The sequence below is a fragment of the Orbicella franksi genome, chromosome 11 (assembly GCF_964199315.1).
Source record: "Orbicella franksi chromosome 11, jaOrbFran1.1, whole genome shotgun sequence".
Lineage (NCBI taxonomy): Eukaryota > Metazoa > Cnidaria > Anthozoa > Scleractinia > Merulinidae > Orbicella > Orbicella franksi.
This window is the reverse complement of record NC_138155.1, coordinates 8885520-8906900: the sequence shown is the minus strand read 5'-3', so window position 1 is coordinate 8906900 and position 21381 is coordinate 8885520. Positions and strand designations below refer to the sequence as shown.

Genomic DNA, 21381 nt, shown 5'->3' with positions numbered 1-21381 from the left:
AAATTTAAAGCAAGATGAAAATTTTGGCCCATACATGTACTATATATCGCCAATAAAGCCCGATTTCCCAGTTGAGGGAAAGGACATGACGATGACAATGACGATGACGATGACGATGACGATGACGATGACGATGACGATGGCGATGAATATGATGATGATGATGATGATACTTTGAAATAAAAAGGAAACTCACTGAATGTAGGAGTTTGGTAACGTAAAAAAAGATAGATAAAATATAGAAAAACCTAAAACATGGCAGCAAACTGATACGTTTGGTAAGGTAAACAGTTCGTCTATCTATATACTAAAAATAAAATTACTTCTATTCAAAACAATACATGTATCAAAATTTCACCTGTTGAAAGCAATATTAGCTCACTCGCTGCGCTCGTAATAATATTTTTCAGTTTTGTATTGAGAAAAAGAAAAATGTTGTTGCTATTGTTGTTGTTGTAGTTGTCTAATAATAGGAACGAATAATTCCCCTAAGACAAAAAGAAAAAAAAAGCTTGTCTGTCTTTTCCTCGACTAATTTCAGAGAAACTGTTCTGTTTGAAGTTTCACGAATATAGATTTCGATTTACGAACACCAAAAAATTACCGTGCGAAATAACAGCTCTCGTATAAATTAAATGTCGGAGACATGGCACCTGTAAAACCAGATACACCAATTTTACGTGGCACCAATGTATACGAGGTTAAGTGTCATTGTCAGAGGAAACGGTGCAGGACCAAAAGGTCGAGGCCGGCCCTTTACCCGGCCTTCATCTCTTCACGGTATAAAAACTCTCCGAAAAGGTTAATAACCGTGACATTTGCCGAGGCAGGCGTTCGTATTTCGTTGAGAGATCACCGCAACATGATTTTGGCCTTTCTAGAGGTTTAAAATAGCCGAAATTTCGGGCAACTTTAAGTGACACTAAAAGATACTTCGTATAGTCCCGAAACTCGATCTGTACGGGTCCGCAAATGATCCCAGGACCGCAAATGATCCCGGACCGCAAATGATCCCCAAATTGGACCGCAAATGATCCCGGACCGGAAATGATCCCCATATTGGACTGCAAATGATCCCGATCAAAAAATAAGGAATGGCATGGATGGTGGGATGGTGTAAATAGGGAATTGGCGTACGTGAATACCGATGTTTTCATTAAAGCCATCTTATAATTATAATGGCTTACAACTTGTTTTTTTCATACTTTCGACTAAATTTTGTCGCTAACTACGATGTTATGAATATCACCACTCAATCATCAAAACACGACTTGGCTCACATTTCTTTGCAATTCTCAGTAAAATTATGATCAATGCAACATACGCTACATATCCTCCTTTGTTAAACATTGATAATTCGGTGTTATAGTTAAATCAAATTTTATCAGCCATTAACGCCACTCGTCTAAAGTGTTAAACTAAAATCTAACCAAGAAGCAACTATTATTGAAGACGCTGCACCTGAGTAGACCTACAAGCCTACAACGCCGGCTACAACGCTTCATTACTCTGTAAAACATCTAGTGGTCCCCGGGTAGTGGTCCCAGTGTGTAGCACTGGAAATTTGAACAAATTTGTTTTGTAATTTTTCCTTGGTCGTATTTTGGCTTTAATTCCTCGGAAATGACTACTTGAGAATTCTAAGAAGCCAAAATTCCAAGCTATAATTATGAACTTCAGCTGCATGACCACGCAAGGCCAAGGCTTGCACTTCGTTTGACAATTAGCTGTTTGATAGATGTTTGATACTATCGCCACCGGGATTTCGAGAATGTTTACAAGTATGTATTTCTCTAAGACTTCTAATTCAATAGATCGTCTTCACGTGACGTGTTTTTATCCTCATCAGGCATAAGAGGCGGTATACCTATATCTGTTTACAATTAGCGTGCTTCGTTTGGAAACCAGAGCATTTTGAATTCCAGAGTTATGGAGGTTGCGTGACACAAGGCTACGATCGAGTTTGCTGAAAAATATATACTTATCTCATGATTTTGAGCCTTTTTAGAATTTAGAGCATTAGAAAAAGGGCTTATGTTATTGCTTGTTTGTTTAGTACTGATAATCAGTCGCCTAGAAAGCCAAAATAAGTTCCAGATTTTAAACTATATTCCGGCCGCCATATTGGTGTACCACAGATGTACACCAACATGGCGTTTTCTTACTGGGCAGTGTAAATTTCTGGGAAACATTTACGACGAATATTATTTAGTTATCTTCTATAGCGTACATTACAATTTCTTAGCTTTTTCCATTGGCTGGTTTTCGATTTATTTTTTTATTTTTTTTATTGCGTGACAGCGAAAACGATCTGTACCCTTCGAAGAACAAAACAGCAAGTGCGGAATATATTTTTGTAAAATGATAAAATATGTTTTTTAGTTCATTATTTGTGTACATGTTCTCACCTTCCTCTGATATAAATCCATGCCATTCCTTATTTTTTTGATCGGGATCATTTGCGGTCCAATATGGGGATCATTTCCGGTCCGGGATCATTTGCGGTCCAATTTGGTGATCATTTGCGATCCGGGATCATTTGCTGACCCGTACAGATCCTCTCTCTCTCTCTCTCTCTCTCTCTCTCTCTCTCTCTCTCTCTCTCTTTTTTTTTTGTTGTACTATTTGGCCCCTTGTTAGTTGACTGAGATTTATTAACCTATGCCTTTTGCTTTAATTCTACGGTCTTCACAAGGTGTCAAATATCGCTGGCAGATCGTTAATTAGCGCGACCTAAATTTTGGCCATTTTTAACGAGTCGTTTTTTAAAATTGCGGCGGCTTATTTCCACAGAAAACATTTTTCGGATATTAGTTTAAACTGGTATCAATATCCAGTTTAGTTAAAATTGCTAACTACAGGAAAATCGGAGTAATAGATCTCGCAAAGTCCAATCAAAATCATCAGTTAGAAATATCTCCAGCCAAACGAAGCGGCCTAGCGGCCATGTAATTTTCTATTTGTTACATATAAACACCTATAAAATAACGCTCGAATTATTTAACTGTCATTGCTAAAGGCGCGATTTATTATGTTATATACCGTATCAATGCGATCTTTTCACAAGTGAAAATGCACGTTATTTTTACGAGTGAAAATATCATGTTTTCACGCGAAAGCTAACCTAGCAGTTCCTTGATGTTTATGTAATAAATCATCATCTTTCTTTTCTCTCCTCGTGTAAAATAGGGCCGTAATGAGAAAATACAGGTTATGAAAAAAAACTTTCTTGCTCTACGCTTCCCGCTGGGTGTAATCGCTGCTATGTCAGGACTGCCATAGGAAATCTTTCAGCGTACGATGTTGTCGTTTGTATAGTCGCAGGTTAGTACACCGTGTTTTTTTTTCAGTTTATTGCCACCCTAGTTTTACATAGCCATGTTTACATAAGAAAGTTGGAAAATTAGCGCCTGCTTGCAATTACTTTGACGACTTTTTTTTCATATTCAACTAAGGTAATTGCAACTTTACACGCATAATACCTTTAGTTATTCAATCTGATGTTAAACGTCTACGTAATGTGCCTGTTGCGGGTATTACACTGAAACTTTTACTTTCAACAAGACTAATTTAATGTTGCTCCTGTCAATATTCAGCTCAAAACCCCTTGGATGCAACGAAATTCGCTACAAATTATTTTCATCGACCCTGCCAAAATAATAATAACAATAAAATAAATAGATAACTAAATAAATGTAGTCAGTATCTGATAATTGGGATGGTAACTCAAGATTATCTACAGTAACAAGGACTGATACTGAACTGATTTGAAGGCAGTCAAAAATAAAGCGAAATAATGAAATAGATCGTTAAAAAAGGAAGGAAAGTTGTTAACACAGTAGTGTATTTCCTGTCCAAGACGACATTTCGATTTCATTTATTTTTTTTTAACTGAATCTATTACATAAATTTGTTTTTATTTTTGGCATTTAAGCCAGCTGTAACTTTTTTTTTTTCTTTTTTTCCTTTTCTATATCATTTGGTTTTCTGTGGATATTCTTGGGCCACTAGTGAAGTTATTTTAATTCTCGTATTTCCTTTGGCGACAAATATAAATTTTAGCGGGCCGCACGGGAGAGTACGGCCAGCTAAATTGACCAATCACAGCGCGCGTACTAACTGGAAGATACATAAAATCATCAATCAGGTCTTTATTCTGTAAATCATGAATACAAATCGCAGAAGATCGAAATAACGTGATATTCTTTGCTAAAAGTTGGACGTTGAATATTTCTGACTAATGATTTTTATTGGACTTTGCGAGATCAATTGCTCCGATTTGCGTGTAGATACCAGTTTTAACTAAACTGGATATTGATAACAGTGTAAAAGACTATCAAAAAGATGTCCGTGTAAATATAAAATGCAGAGTTTAAGGAATTTGTACGAGGTATCTTTCAGGCTTACCTAAAGTTGCCCGATATCTCGCCATTTTAATTAAACTCGAATTTTAAACCGCCTGAGAGGCCAAAATGATGATGTGGTGATACATTTCGAAGAAAAACGCAAACGCCTACCTCGGCAAATGTCGTGGTTTTCAATCTGTTTGGATAGCCTTTACACTGTGAAAAGATGAAGGTAAACGGCCCGACGATCTCGGTCCTTTGGTCCTGCCCAGTTTTCTCTATAACACTCCAAAGCCTTTCCATTCTCGATTGCCTTAGTTTCATAACGAATCCCACTCAAATATGTCCACTAGTCAAAATTTGGTTTGAAGAGTTATAAATGACTATTAGGACAGGTAGCGACACCATTGTTATCATGACCAGACGGTTCGATGTTCGCTTCTTAGAGTTGTCGTTAAGCGACTTCCTCCGTGCAGCGAGACAAAGCCCTCTGGTAAGGAAGTAAGTAAGAGACTTCGTTTTATGAGGGTGACACGCAACAGTAACTAATATTACTGATGAAGTTGTGGTCCTACGTCTTCGGCTTAATTTCGTAACAATGTCGTCTGTCCGTGTCTGGAGCTTGGACGTGAGACGGTTCATTCATTCGAGAAGACCTCTTGCTTTATCCACGTGCGCTATAAGCCTTCTGTTTATAGCGTCTTTTACTCACGAACTCAGCTACATTAGGAAAACAGCGCGCTATCCTATGGTGACAGAAGAGTAAGTTAACATGATGTTTTTTATCTTAATCAGATCAAAAGGTCTTTCTCATTTTTTGGTGTCTTAGGCCTCGTCCACACGTACCCGGATATTCTTGATTCCGCAACTTTTTATTTCCAGATACTACTTTTGTCCACACGCATCCGGCGAATTCGGCAGCCAATCCAAATATTTTTCAATCCACTCTCCAGAGTGAAAAAAATAAATCCTTAACGAATCTGTGTGGACGGTAAATCCGGATATTTTCAAATCCGATGACGTAGCCAAATCATGTCCAGTCTCTTACCGAACAGTAAACCAATATGGCGGCACAACGTGTAGGTTTAGTTTCTCTAGGGTGAATCTGGATACCATGGGATGGTTATGGACAGGCGAATTCGATTTGAATACGCCACGTGTAGACGGAGAAATTTTTGAATCCCGAAAGAAAAAGTTGCGGATTCAAAAATATCCGGATACGTGTGGATGGGGCCTTAGGACTCGCCTTCAAGTCGATGGTGCAGAAAGAAAAAAAAAAAAAAAAAAAAAGAAGCAAATTACCAGTTAATGTGAAAATACTTAGTACGAAATAATGTCAATATTTTTGTGAGGCTAAGCGGAAACTGGCGCCGCACGCAACGTATCAACAAATCGTAGTTTACACAGGGATTCTCTTCACTGGCATGGACTTTGACACTATGATATATCTGCCTGTAAAACCTTGGTTCTTGATGAAAAATGTTGACTTTGGCAATAGAAAGAGGTTGAAAGTCAGCTAGTGAAATCATTTAAGATATTTATATTAAAGTGACGGCGTCAAATTGGCGAACGCACCCTTAATCTTTCATTAATATTAGTATTTATCTATATACCGCATAAGTTGGTCGAACTAATTTGCGTATATAGAGTGATCGTCAGCGTTAATTAGGTGATTTGAACTGAGGTGTCTCAAAATTATTGACATTATTTCGTGCTAAATATTTCACATTAACTGGTAATTTGTTTAAGCGTAAAAGCTAATTTGTAAAAGTAAATATTTTCACGTACAATTTTCTACGCTGGAAGCACAAATATAGGCAAATATTTGCGATCGCGTCCTTGTTTATCGTAAGCAAACTTCGTGTGACTGATTCGAATATTTCCCCCTGGTGACACTATTTTCACATTGCCATTCCTTGATTCAGGCTTACTCATATGGATCTTGCCTTAAGGCTACTTTTCCGGCACCGATTCCAAACCATATTCGAGCGATCAATATTCGACCCGATAAAGACTGAGCAATCTGTCGCGACTGGAACTAATCAACAAATGCAATTAAACTACAGCCAAAGAAATATAGCTGTTCATGGTTAAGATCCCAAAGCGAAGGCGATTCAAAGTCGTGTTCCCGAATATATAAAATAAACTTTAAAGTACGCGGTAGTCCCTAGCTTTAGAATGCTCAGACTTGCTCCGACTACTACGAAAACCACAAGGTGCGTGATAGTCTTTTGCACATATGACGTATGACGTATGACGTCATTCAAAATGGCGCAGAAAATGCAGAAATTCGACAAAAAAAATGTCAAAATAGGTTGAAAGCACAGGACGCCCAAGATTAAGGACTGTGTTCTGGGAAGGCAAAATTAAACCGCACGCAATGCGTGCAGAAGCGCTGACATTTAACTACCGTTTCTAAAATGCTGGCTAGAAAATTGGAAAATCAGTAAACCGGCAAACCAACGGACGCATCAACGTAACTAGAAGAAACTGAAGGTGCAACCTGTGTGTGGAGTGAGAGGAATTGAAGAGAATGAAAAAGCATGAAAAAATAATGCAGATCTAGACTAAGATTTTCAGGCACGGTTCTTTTTAATGATGTACTCACATCAGTAAAAGAAGCCACGTGGCTTTCCATTTTTAAGAATTCTCTTAGTTTTTATTTTAGCCCTTAGTTTTACACCAATATAATACTTAGATATACTTTGATTGTTCTCTTTTATTGTATTTATCTAGAAAAATTATACTTCATAGATATGTAATTTCCTTTTTGTTCAATTTTTAAACTCCTTATACATAACTTTGCAGTAATTTTTAAATTCTGAATTTGTTATCATGTAGTCTTAATTTTACGCAGGGCCCCTTTTGCTACCAGCCTATGACTGATGGAGCTACTCTGCCTAAATGAAGATTACATGACTTGACGTGACTTAAGGAGTGGCGGGACTGAACGAAATCATTTATGTAGTTTCTGTTGACTCTGACTGTAAGTGTCGGTAATCATACGGTTTCGAATTCAATTTGGAATTAATTTGCACAAGTGAGTTTTTCAAAAAGCCGAAATTGCAGGAGCCGCTTCGGCGAGTGCAATTTGAGCTTTTTGAAAAACTCACAAGTGGAAATTATTTCCAAATTGAAAGAGAAAAACTGTATGATTACTTATTGATAATATAAACATGAAACAATTTGCGGGGAGAAAGTGTCGGAATATCTTTTTTGAAGCCATTTTGTTTTTCATTCGAGTAAACTTTTTTCAAAGTTTCCGCTCAAAATTGACCTCATCATTTTTCGTGATATCATTGACTCAGAAAATTTCCTATTGTCTTTCAACCAATCATAATCCAGAATTACGATGTGTAATTTGTACTGGTGATACACGTTTTGCACTGTTGTTACTCTTTTTGCACTGGTGTTACACTTAAACTGCACTGCTCTCAGCCAATCAGAATTGAGTAATTTTTTTATGTATATTATTATTCAACGTTATAAATCCAAAACCCCTAAATAGCACCAAAAGAAGTGATTTGTCTCCCCTAACTTTTGATTATTGGCTATTTAGCGATTTTTTCAGCCCTTAATAAAGATCCATTCAGAAGAGTTTCAAGTCACGCCCGTAGGGGAAAAAAACACAATTTACAAGCAGCTAAAAGAAACATCAATAACTTGAGATGTTCCAATGTGCAATAAAGGGGAAGGTGGCCATTGGTCCAGTAAATATTGTCAAACAAGTTGTTTCGGAAGGAGTTTTCTGTATTCAGTTCAATAGGCAAGCATGATTTCCACCAAAGTTTTATTCTTAAAAGACACAAAAATTCATTTCACTGAAACATATATATAAGAAATATATTTCAAAAGCCACCGTTTTCTGGTTCTTGTTTGAATACAGCTGATATTTGTTTAACGTGTCTGCTTGGTTTCTGATGTAAAATATGGCCAAAAGGATCTTTGTGTGATGTACACAGCATTACAATGATCAAGAATTGAATGTTGTTTTGTTCAATCACTACTCGTTTAGTGTAACATATTGGCATATTGCATCATAAATACAGCAAAAACCAGCTTGCAAGGAGCAACATCTTTTGAAGTCTGGCAAAATAGGTTCTTTTATTTTGGGAGTACTCATTGGCAATTTAGGCCATGTGGGTTTTTAATTAGGTTTTAATATCTGTGAAGGTGATGAATGAGTTGAGTACTAGAAAAATAAATAAACGTAGGTTTGAACCGTTTGGTACCTGAACATACAGTAGTTATTCACAATTGTATTATTATTATTATTATTATTATTATTATTATTATTGTTATTATTATTATTATAAGTCCTTAAAGTCTTGCCGCTTTTAACTCATGGTGCCGAGTTCAATCCGTGAGCCTAGGGCAGTCATAAGTCTGCTGGATTACTTGATGGATAGAGTCCTCCTAAGTATGTGAGTAATTCCAAGGAGGACGGTCTTCTGTAGCTCTGTTATTCTAATATTGCCTGGGATCTTGTCGATGCAGTTTTCTGTTCCCTTCTTGACTATAGTGAAACGTATATTGCATATTGCATGCATGGTTGTTACTGCCCATAGTTGAAAACTCAAATGCACTGATATCTATGTGAAGTAAGACCAATACACTATTATTAACCATTTCAGTGTTTTGCGAACAGAAAAGAAAAAGGGGTGAATTAATAATCAGATTACAAATTATGTATAATAAATTTGAATCATTAATTATAAAATTATTACTTTCAAACTAACAAACCATTTAAATATATTTCATCACCTAAGTAAATCACTTAATACGACTTCTTATAGTTTTGAAGATATTTAACAATTATTCCATGAGCGCGCGTTGGATATGAGATGGTAAATAGCCAACGAGTTGGCTATAACCAATCTCATATCCAACAAGCACGAATGGAATAATTGTTTTATTAAATTCGGTGAGTTTGTATACTTGAAAATTATAGCTTAACTTTATTGGACTTTAATTTTACTAAGCGACCGGAAGTCGATATGGCAAAAACAACAACAAGGGGGAAATCACATGACATGCGCGTCGTTTGTAAAATTAGTTGAATGAAAAATTTGAAAGCGAAGCAAGCGAATTTGCAATCAAATAGAATTCAAGGAACATCTACCACATGAAGGAGATATAACCTTGGTCAGAAGGTTTGAAAAGCGTTCAAGTTCGAGTCATGGAGAAGAGCCGAATACTTGTGCACTTGCACATTGCCGTTGTAATAATGCTGCGGAAAACTTTTATCGCCATGTGACACAGACGTTGTGCCAAAATTATGCTCGACAAGACCTCTTTCAGGATTTCCGTGCTTTTAAAGCCTTGGCATTTCGAGCTGTCAGTGTGGAGCTGATTGTTGGCCAGATTCAGAGTCAGGGACAAAAACTATCCGAGCGTCACATTCACCTTCAGAATATCCGAGGCCACCCTGGTGGTTTTTCGTGGCTGGTAAAGAACCGGGCTTACTTCGGTTCAGCTCAAAACACTCAACTCCTTGAGGTGTTTTTCGCAAGGACAGAATTGTTGGCGCTAGCTGTCGTTGATTCTCTCGTCCTCGTGGCCAAAAAGAGACCGAGATAAAACTAGGTCGTCCTCTGTAGCTGTGCGGGATTTTTACTCTCGACCGATCCGAGCTCGCTTAAGTCGAACAGTTTCCTCATCTGCTCATTAGAAATGAGCAATGATACCTGTTTTCCTGAGGCAATGATGCCTGTTTTCCTGAGGTCTTTTACAAATGCTCAAATAATTCATTTGCCTGGTCAGAGATAGTGGAAAACGGTTTGTTGTGCGGCCGCGTGCGAAGGAAATGATCAATGTCGGCTCTTCTGGATTTCGTGGATGAAGTTTTGTAATACGTGCCATCTTTCTTCCTCGCAGAAGTGTAACAACACTTCAAACAAACATTCAGTTCTTCTTTTGACATTTCTTATATCGATGTGGAAAATTTGATGCCACTAGGACGAGTAAGCCATTCTGTTAGGGTAAACATTGTTTTTGTTACGTAATCTTCATGAATGCGTAAAATCTCGACGGTCATACTTTAATTTTGTAACTTTTAAGGGGACCGTTAAATAATCTAATCTCGAACTTTGTGGCCTTTTTGTTGTTACTGAGGCGGCATTGTCCATAATTTCCTGTATTTCTTCTGTAGATAGCTCATCGAATCTGCTTTTTTAATCCATTTTTTGGGGGGACGAAACTTGGCTTCCCGCGAAAAAGTTTATGCCGAACGACATTTACCGCATTCATTTCCAGATAAGGTCAAACGCAGGTGTAATGGCTGGTAACCGAGATCCAGTGAACCAATCATTAGTTATCTCCCTTTAATAAGTTAAATAATTGAAAACGTATTATATAGGAGCGTGGATGGCATGACTATATTTTCAAAGTTTAGAAACTGCCGGCACGAACAAGCAACACCTCTATTTAGGGAAAGATTGGGAGTAATTTACTCGTTTTTAAATTTTAAGTTTGGACTTTCAAAAGTTAAAGTCAGATCTTCAATACAATTTAATTGTCTCTACTTGTCTTAATTTAAGACAAACTTTATCCAAGATTTTGTTTGTCTTTAATTCTATCAAAGCGGATCGAATCTTGATTATCGCGTTTTCAATTTCAAGATCGCTACTTGCCACGTAAGGAGCAAATTTCTACTTTGATGCCTTGCTCTTGGCTCCAGCGTGTTATTTTAAATCGAAATTTTTATCAAGTTCATTTGACATGAATGTTGCGTTTATTCAGTTTTGTGCTACGTGTTTCTAGATAAACTCAACTAAGAATACAGCTAATAACTGACTGGTTAATTAATTGTTATTGTTTGATAAAGAAGCATTGCGGAAAGTAGTGTGAACTATCGTTTCCCCTTTTATCTCTCATTTTTTTCAGCCTGAATTTGTTTTATTTTAAAATACTTTTAATTATAGACAACGCCGTGGCCGTTAGACAATGGAATTTCTAACGCAAACATCGCAAACTGTATAAAGTAAAACGAGAACAAAGCAGAAGAGCCTGAAAATAGTATATCTAGAATCCGCCAAATCAATCGAGTGGTACCTTTTGTGCTAAAACGGACACAGAATTTAAAATATGCAACGAAATCAAGCATTTCCGGTGTTGTTGCTCAAGAAAAAAACACTCGAAATGTATCATTATTATTCATGCAATGATATTGATGAGTAATAAATCGCATTGTTATGTAGGGAGGTGCTCAATGACATTGCAGTTTTGTCAAGAAGGGCAAATTAAAAATTACAAATTTATCGTTCACACTTGCCTTTCACCTTGGTATATTATTGTTTGGAAAAAAAGGTAGGTGTTTTGCAATGAATGTTAGTCCATAGCAGACTTGAAAGCTTTAAACAAGGTTGCATGGGACTAAGTAAGTAGGAAAAAAACCTCTTGTTCCGTCAAAGCTCAAGGCAAATAGAAATGCAAATAGATTCCCTGAGTATTACCGTTGTTTGTACACCTGTTGTTAAACTTGACCGTGTCATTTATCTCCGTATAAGCTCCTGGTCCATAGCTACAATTCTAACTAGAACTACAATTCCTTATTTTCTGTCAGGATCGGACAGATATCAGAGAGGGTGAAACATCAACCTCCAACATTACATGTCCTTGGGGCTTTGATACAGGACTTAAGGAACATTAACCACCGTGGAAACTATCGAAAGAACAAGAATTGTAACAGGAAAATGGCAAACCAAACTGGAAGGGAGAATGGCACGACAATTCAAGATTTCGTTTGCAAGATAGTCGACACTAATGCAATACCTTGGGAACGAAAATTCATTCTAGCGTTCAACATGTTAACCTCCATCACCGCATTTTTGGGGAATTTTTTGATCATTATTGCGCTTCGAAAGGTGTCGTGCCTTCATCCGCATTCCAAACTTCTCTTTCGTTGTCTAGCGTGCACCGATCTCTGTGCGGGCCTTATTACACAGCCTCTCTACATCGCTTCTCGTTTGTATTTTCATTCGCCTTGCTATCGTGTTTTGTCCTTCCTCGTGAACACGACATTCACAGTTTTTGGTGGAATATCCATGTTTACTGTGACTGCCATTAGTGTGGACAGACTTCTCGCGTTGATGTTGGAACTAAGATATAGAAGAATAGTAACCTTGAAAAGTGTCCGTGTCTTGGTATTTGTGTTTTGGTTATCCAGCACCGCCGCTGCAATGATGTTCTTTTACGACAGAGCTGTTGCCACAGGTATCGCCAGCTTGGGTCTCATATTGACCACTTGTGCCTCGATCTTCTCTTACACGAAAATCTTCCTCACAATGCGACAACAACGATCTAAGGTACAAAACTATTCACACCAACGTAAACCAGACGGGGGAGGAATTCCACTGAATAGGGCACGGTATAGAAAAACGGTGTCCAGTGCACTATGGGTGCAAATGACGTTACTGCTATGTTATATTCCATACGCTATAACTGTTGCAATATTTGCAGTCACTGGGTCAGTTACGCCATCCCTTGACCTTACGTGGCATTTGACGCTTTCTTTATTCTATTTTAATTCAACACTGAACCCATTTCTTTACTGTTGGAAAATAAGGGAGGTTAGGCAAGCAGTGAAGGGCACAATCAGAAAGCTTAACTGTTTATCGAGTTAAATATGTCGCATACCGATGTTTCGAAAGAAAATAATTTAGCAGTCCAATTTCATAATGTAAAGCTAATTATGTGACTGCAAAATGACATTGTCGTTTATAACCAGACTAATAGACTTTCCTCCAATTGGAAACTAGTACCATGCCGAGTCCCTTATCTTGCGTGCTCGTTGTTTTATGACGTAATGCACATCAAAAGCCGTGATCCTTTAATTTCCTTTTGGCTTGTAAAGAAATACATTGAGTTTCTATTTTTCTTGCAAATAATTTGATTAATCAAAACTGTAACAAAATTCTCGAACGTGATTGGCCATCAGTAGCCCGATTTGAGCATTAGGCTGATTTAGCAAGAGAACGGGAAAGTCACTTGACGACGGCGCGCGCAGTACAAATACCCATATATGGTCAAATTAGAACATGATCCAGGTTATTCCGCGCGCCCTGCAGTCGTCATCTGACCATATTTGGGTATTTGTACTGCGCACGCCGTCGTCAAGTACCTTTCCCGTTCTCTTGCTAAATCAGCCTAACAATTGGACAATGTACGCGTCGTGCTTGTCATTGGACAGTGCGCGTCATTTTGCGCGCGCTGTTGCGGTGCACTTTATTGAGTAAACTGCTGTGTTTTTCAGCATTCATAACGACGTTAAATCGTTCAGCGCTCAATCGATGGTTTGTTCGTTTCTCGAATTTTGTCGTAGTTTTGATTAATTGGTAACAGGGCATCGCGTCGTCCAATTCAGTCTGTAATCACAATCGTGATTAACACATCGGACTCCCGCTTCGCGGTCGTCCGATTTCGTTAATCACTCGTATGATTACAGACCGAATTGGACTCCGCTCAGTCCTATTATCATCATTAATTTCATTTGTACTGCCTAACATTCGCTACCCTAACTGCGAACTAAGTTGTAGAGTAGACTATCGGGCGAAATTAGGACCTTATATACCATCACTGCATGGGTAGTTTGGAAAATCGTATTTGCAATTATGAACTAAGTAAATGATGGGAGATGATGACAATTGCTGAATTTGCATTCTTTGTAATTCATAACGCAATTCATTTTTCCGATTCGTTTTGTTTTGTTTTTATTTTGTATAACTACGGTTTTAATTGTTAATCGATATAATATATTATTTAGGTTCTTAGGTTTTACCCAGGCTTCAAACAGTTAATAAATTGTCGCCGATAAGTAGAGGGGTGTGTCCCACTGATAGGTTAATAAAGCTTTCATTGATTGATTGATTGGGTATTTGATTGATTGATTGATTGATTGATTGATTGATTGATTGATTGTTTCTTACCTGTAAAAGTACAAGTATCTTTTGGTATCAATGGCGCAAGTAAAGACCAAATGAGATAACGAAGACCTCCTCCGATCAAAGCTGGTCAGAACCTAACTATAGGGATGTTTCAGTTAAATCAAATTGACTTCATATTTAATGCTTTTTAAAACATCCAAAGCAAAAATCACTAGTGTGTTCTCAGAAGGTCTGCTATTCATAATAAAAGTAATTCCTCACATTCAGAACTTTCTTGCCATCAGAAAAACAACTGAGCCTCTGACACGATCTTCTGGATGAAAAAAGTGGCTTAAAAACGTCTCTTTGGCGAGCCATCGACTCATTAAAAAAAAAAAGGTTTAGGGATAACAATCTAAAGGGACATTAAGAATTCTAACAGTAAACTGAGAGAAGGACGAAGAATGGCGAACTTACCATCAGATGAAAGCAGCACGGCAACTCCTGACTTATTTTTCACGACAGGTTCTTGTGCAGCGCATCAAAAACTACTTATTTTAGCAGTGAACATTTCTTTATCTGTCACTGCATTTCTTGGAAATGCTCTGAATATTGTTGCGCTTCAAAAGGTGTGGACTCTTCATTCGCCATCAAAGATTTTGCTGGGTTGTCTTGCCGGCACCGATCTCTGCGTGTGTCTCATCACATCGCCTCTTTTTGTAGCACATACAATTTCCGAAGAATAGTCCATGCTTTGTCACTATCTTTCTACACTTTTTAATAATTTCAGCGTGATTTTGGGTGGAGTATCTCCGTCAAAAATAATTGCCACAAGTGTAGACAGACTTTTCGCCCTGTTGTTGGGATTGGGATACAGACACCTCGTGAAAAAAAAAAAAAAAAAAAATATATATATATATATATTGATTGTGACTTAAGCCGGCTATAAAAATCAATATTTGACCAACAGTTGCAAAACTTTGCTACCTCATGTGAAATACTTTCTGGCAACATATTCCTAAGACCCGTCATTGTACTCCACACTTATGTTTCTATGGCAACGGTATTTTGACTGGCATTTTTCCAAACTGATTTGGATTCTTTTTTTAATTCATTAACAACATTAACTTTTATTCATTTATGTTTGTAATCACCACAGGATATGGCTGGCTTTTTTAATTTTCTACCTCATGTTGTTTATCTCAGGGACCACGTTTTTAGACATTTATATTCTAATAAACTTTAATGTTCATTTCCATTGTTAGCATATTCGTGAAATTACTGTGAAGAGGGGAGGATAAGTGTTTGCATCATAAGAAAGATTAATGACATTTGCGACCAACGCAAAAAGATTTGTTATCTGCTGAGGCAATACTACGCGCCTTAAATACTCACTCAAATATCAACGATGAACATTTTGAATATAATGGTATATTCTGGTCCATTCGAAAACGATTGTTTTGCTTATTAGGAGTCTATTAACACATGTCACCTTTTGTGTGTGTTTTGTTGGTGTTGTTGTTGTTGTCGTCGTTGTTCTACAAGCAAATGAGCTAAAACGTTTAAAGTTTTTATTAACAATGGTATTATCAGCTATAAAAATTGAGCCATTGAAACGTAAGGGAAGAAAGTCCAGTGTAACAAAAAAAAAAAAAAAAGGGACGTGATTTTCTTTACTGTTTTCGAACACTCGAGTATTCGAATCTTCTCTAAATGTCATTTATAATTGAGCAGGCTGGGAACAGCTGACATGTCTCACGTCTCATGTCTCATGTCTCATGTCTCATGTCTCATGTCTCATGTCTCATGTCTCATGTCTCGTGTCTCATGTCTCAAAAAAGTCGAGTGTTATATCAAGTAAAAAAGACAGCTTGTGCTTGAGAGGAAAGAAAAGAACCAAGATCATGTTTAGTATTTAGTGTCCGTAACTGCTTTAATCTAACATTACTTTTTGGTATGTCTCCTACCATAATCAAGTGACTGATGCAGACAACAGGAAAACATTGGATAACTTACTGCAAATGGATTATGTTGTTCATTGTCGATGTAAGCCTTATCACCTGAAGCGGAAGGCTGATAACGCTACTTATATCCCTGAATTACGAATTTTATCTATAATACTAAGAAAACAAAGACTAACGCACTGCGGCACGGAACACAAAAGAAGCATGGTTATATTTTGCATGCATGTTTAAAAGACGCCCAAATATATGTACGTCATCCTAGCCAATGTTAATAATTTTCAGAGAAGACAGACCTCGAAAGTAATTGCACGGACTTTCAAGATTTAACGACTAAGAAAAGATAAGCTCTAAAATGTTGGGTTCTTTGATCGTTGTTAAAACAGCAAGACAACACAAGTTGTCAGCAACCGAAATGAAATGAAATGACAGATTTATATTTGCATGTGTTCGGCAGCATTTCTCTGCCAATATCGCAAATTTGTAGTAGCTTTTGGTCTTACTTTTTCTTACTTCATGACTCAATGTTCTTAAAATGAATCAGGTACTATTTATCACTAAAAGCAATTTCCTTGGAAACGTTTTGCTTTCTACCAACCAGAAAAGACCTACTACCCGCTGGACGACGCATTAGAAGAATGTTGGAAACATCTTCATGACAGATTGCGGACTCCAACAAAAGGAGTGACAAAGATAAAGGAATATCAACACTAACACAAGCTGAAAGAAGAACGAAAAAATGGCGAACTCAAACTTAACCGAAGGAGGAAACTGCACTACTCTGTGTAGGTCGGGTCTCAGTGGAACACATCAAAAGATTGTGTATTCGACAGTCAACAGTACGCTAGCTTTAATTGCATTTTTGGGGAATGTTTTGATCATTGTTGCTCTTTAAAAGGTGTCCTCTCTTCATCCCCCATCAAAACTTTTGCTGGGTTGCCTAGCAACCACGGATCTTTGTGTGGGTCTCATTACGCAGCCTCTGCATGCTGCCTTTTTGGCGTCACCAGAAGACTCCAAAAGTTGTTACTATCTTTCCATTCTTTTTAATTTCTTGGGTGTAATTTTCGGAGGGGTGTCTCTATTAACACTGATTGCAATAAGTGTAGATAGACTTCTCGCTCTTCTCTCGGGGTTAAGATACAGACAAATGGTAACCTTAAGACGTGTGTGGATTGTTGTCGCCTTATTTTGGCTTATTTGCCTTGAAGTTGCAATAATATTATTTTTTAACTTTCGTATTACTATATCCATCATTTGTATAGCGATGTTATTCTGCACAGTAACGTCGTTTCTCTGTTATACGAAAATCTACCTGACGCTTCGCCATCACCAAGCACAGGTACAAGAAAATGTCCACCAAGGTCAAACAAACGGGGGAAGAACTTCGTGGAACATAGAACGGTACAAAGGGACTCTGTCTAGTGCATTATGGGTACAAATTGCATCAGCGGTTTGTTATCTTCCATTTGCTATCGTAGCTACGATATTTAACAACAAAGAAATGCACACAGATTACTTGACCTATCTTTGGAAGCAGCAATATCTCTTGTATTGTCCAACTCATCTGTAAACAGATTTCTGTACTGCTGGAAGATGAAGGAAGTGAGGCAAGGAATGAAGGTCTCGATCAGACATTTTTTGTGGTTTCTCATGTTAACTATACAATGCCCTAGTTCTCAATGCGACTTGTCCTCGGTGTTTCCGGGATTCAACGCTTATTAGTGCGCAGTACTATATTGGCGCTTACTACAACAGAGTTTCACAGGGTACTGGGGAGAGTTTTAAACTTTAATCAATCGATACCTGACACCATCACATGAAATATCACGTTGTAATTGGCCATTTCATCAAGTTTATTGCTTTTAGGGTAAACAGAGACCAAGTGATGGACTTAAAAACATGGTTCAAAATTAATCCTGTAAAAAAAAGATAATTACACGTATAATTACATGCCAAGGATTATTATTAGGGAAAAAAATGATAAATTTTATTTGTGAAGCGTGAGAACACAAATCTTTTACGAAAATCCAACGATTCAAACACTTATCCCTACCCTGAAGCAAAAGATGCTCTATTGCGGAGACCTAATGGTTATAAGTGAAAGCTACCGGCGATTTGCGTGGGTCTTTCAGCTCAATATCAACTCCTGCCTTGACAACATAACAGTTTCTCGTTATTTTTATTAACATGGCCAGAGCACTATTTTAAATATAGTATTACCTTTTTGTTGTGTAGTTGGTGTCTTTCGGTTCGATTAATTTTTTTTTTTTTTTTTTTTTTTTTTTTATCTCAGGATGTATAAAAGACTTTCTTTGCCGGACCAAACACCCATAATACAGGATTAAAGCGGCTTTGAATTCTCTCTAAATGCAAATCGGGATTATTCCTCACTCTTTAATACTTAGTTCCGCTCCACCCTACAACGAAAAAATTTGAAAAAGCAACAATCGTCACTCGTTTTTAATTACTGTTTGAGGAAAACTTGGGCTTGGAAATCCCATGATTATCGCGGCGACATCGTTTTCGAGAAGCTCCGTGTTTAAAATGTTTTCCGTTCACACTGAAACGAAAAGCCGGAGTTTTCCAATTCCTCCGATAAGAAGAACGTTTTCGAAAAGCTCTGTTTTTGTGACAGATTAGTATGGATGGTAGGCCTAACAGTAAAAACAAAGCTGCTTTTTCAAATTTCTCCGGCCTGGCGTGGGTGGCGCTGAAGAAACATCAACTTTCTACTTGGGCGGCTCCTTGCATGGATCCTTTGGTCTCGATCGAGCTTGCCTTTTTGGTTATTATACCTTTTTTTTTCGTTTATTTATCCATTTATCCATTTATTTATTTATTTATTTATTTATTACTTTGGGTAGTATTCTTTTTTGATAATTGAAACCCAATAAAGCTTAAAAAAAAAAGACTGACGTCATATTTTTTTAAAATTTGCACTCGCAACTAAGTTTAGTAATAATTATCTTTCATAAAACAAAATAAAATATACCACAATTATCTAATTATCAAACAACCGTGGGATTAGTGTGATATCCCTCTTGATCAAGGTCAAGATAAACTTTATAATCCAAACTCGAAGGCTTATATCACTTTCCATGCCAAAAAGTTCCTGTTAAGAACTGTTCAAATATCACAATTGCATTTGCATATAACTGTATTAGTTTGTCTCCTTATCTAATGGGATACTGTGCTATATATAACCAGCATTAGATAAATATGGCTACAGCCTTCAGACCACATATTACTAGACATTAATTTTTGCGATATGCCGTCTTTGCCTACCAGATAAGCGATCCCTGGCATGATTTTTCTTATTACCTGAAAGACCTCAGGACATTGTCTACTGTCTAATAAGTAAAACATTATTTACTGTCACAACAATACTCTAAGAAATTTGAATAATAATGCTAACATTTAGTTTTCTTTCTTGCGGCTTTCTTTTTTAATTAAAATTAACTCTAAACTGGAAAATTAAGCGAGACTTACCTGGAAGTTGAAGTTTGATTGAAATTCTACCGTGGCATTTGCAGGAATGAGGAGGTCACGTGAGATAGCAAGCATGTGATATCCGAGTTCAGTCTTGAAGCAGTTTGGTGTGGCTTTGATGGTACAGGAAAAGAGGTCACTATGATTCCAAGATGGTGTTCAAAGGCTTCCATGTTACGCCTTGATTAATTAATGATGACTAGACACAAGACATCCATGAAGCTGAAGTTTGGGGAACAGAGGGTGAACTTCTTCTGGTTGATGGAGCAATGTTAGAATCTTCTTGTGCATCTTGATTTTTACCGGTGGAGATTTCATTAACTGAAGCAGGAGTGGACCCAGAACTGTGTTGGCCAATGTGGGTAAACTAGAATGGCTGTTGTTTTGCTCTCTTGTATGAACTGAAGGACTTTGCCGATGAGACTAAACGGAGGGAAACAATAGATAAGGTTATAGTGGGACCAATCTATAGTAACGGCATCAATAGCTACTGCCCCTGGATCTGGTCTCCAGGCTATATAGTGGGTTGTCTTGTGGTTTAGCCCTGACGCAAACATATCAATATCAGGCTCACCCAGCTTTGATTTCAATTCATTAAATGCGGTTTGGTCTAGCGACCATTCAAACGCCTTCCAAACTAAAATGTGGTGTTCCAATTTGATAAAATTCAGAGTAAATACTGAGAACCACTTCAAAAATGGCTACTTTTTCGGTGTAAAATAGAAACCTGTCTCGGAGAAAAGTTATTTTTACGTTGCAGGCTTGGAAGTTTCGTTGGAAATGAGTGCAAAATTGGCCTAAAGTGAAACGTAGAGCTTAGACGGAAATCTATGATTGCCATTTAATTCCAAAGACGATATTTGCAATATACTAAGAATCTTAAACTGGTGTTAAAACTCAGAGGAAAAGTTTCCCTGTTTGCAAGGAATGAAAAAATTCTTCCGAGCAATTTCCTATTCTTTATTTGAACTGAAATGTAATGTTTAAGTCACGCATAAGAAACCAAATGATTTTTTTGAATTTCTTGTCTCGAGAGGTACCTCCATAGAAAACGATTCAAAATTTCTGATCCCCCAAACAACACAAGAGGGGATTCAAAATTTCCGATCCCCCAAAGAACACTAGAAAGGGTTCAGAATTTCTGATCTCCCAAAGAACATTAGAAAAGGTTCAGAATTTCTGATCCCCCAAAGAACACTAGAAAGGGTTCAGAATTTCTGATCCCCCTAAGAACACTAGAAAGGGTTCAGAATTTCTGATCCCCCAAAGAACTCTAGAAAGGGTTCAGAATTTCTGATCCCCTAAAGAACTCTAGAAAGGGTTCAGAATTTCTGATCCCCCAAAGAACACAGGAGAAGATTCAGAATTTCTGATCCCCTGCAAAGCCAGTGTTACATTCAATGTAGCCACATTAAATCATAACACTGAAGACAGGGTTTAGATCTTGCTGCCTGCCTGAACAATGTCTAATAAAAATATTTTTTCTTCATAACAATATTAAATTAGAAATTTTATACAAATATAGCATAATTCTTAACAGATTCCATACACTCAGATTATACTGAGAGAGTGATGAAGAACCATTTTCTTCACAGCAGTCTATTAATATAAGTAACTGTAAACATCACACATTGTATTACAATGATCTATGCACTTCAAAATTACAGTAGCTGTAAGTTTAAAAAAACAATATCAAACAGTACCTAAGAGGATAGGAAA

The 21381-nt window shown here is 37.3% G+C and overlaps 2 protein-coding genes and 1 pseudogene across 2 annotated transcripts in view; 2 read left to right on the top strand and 1 right to left on the bottom strand.

Moving 5' to 3' along the window:
* LOC145502446 (uncharacterized) overlaps positions 1-135 on the top strand; it is a 1403-nt gene extending 1268 nt beyond the window's left edge. The window contains exon 1 of the mRNA XM_081481773.1: positions 1-135. This exon is cut by the window's left edge and continues 1268 nt beyond it. The gene's annotated coding sequence lies outside the window, so the exon portion shown is untranslated.
* LOC145502454 (uncharacterized) overlaps positions 1-21381 on the bottom strand; it is a 77487-nt gene that overhangs the window by 15227 nt on the left and 40879 nt on the right. The window lies entirely within an intron of this gene.
* Positions 14674-18104, top strand: LOC145503316 (adenosine receptor A3-like; annotated as a pseudogene).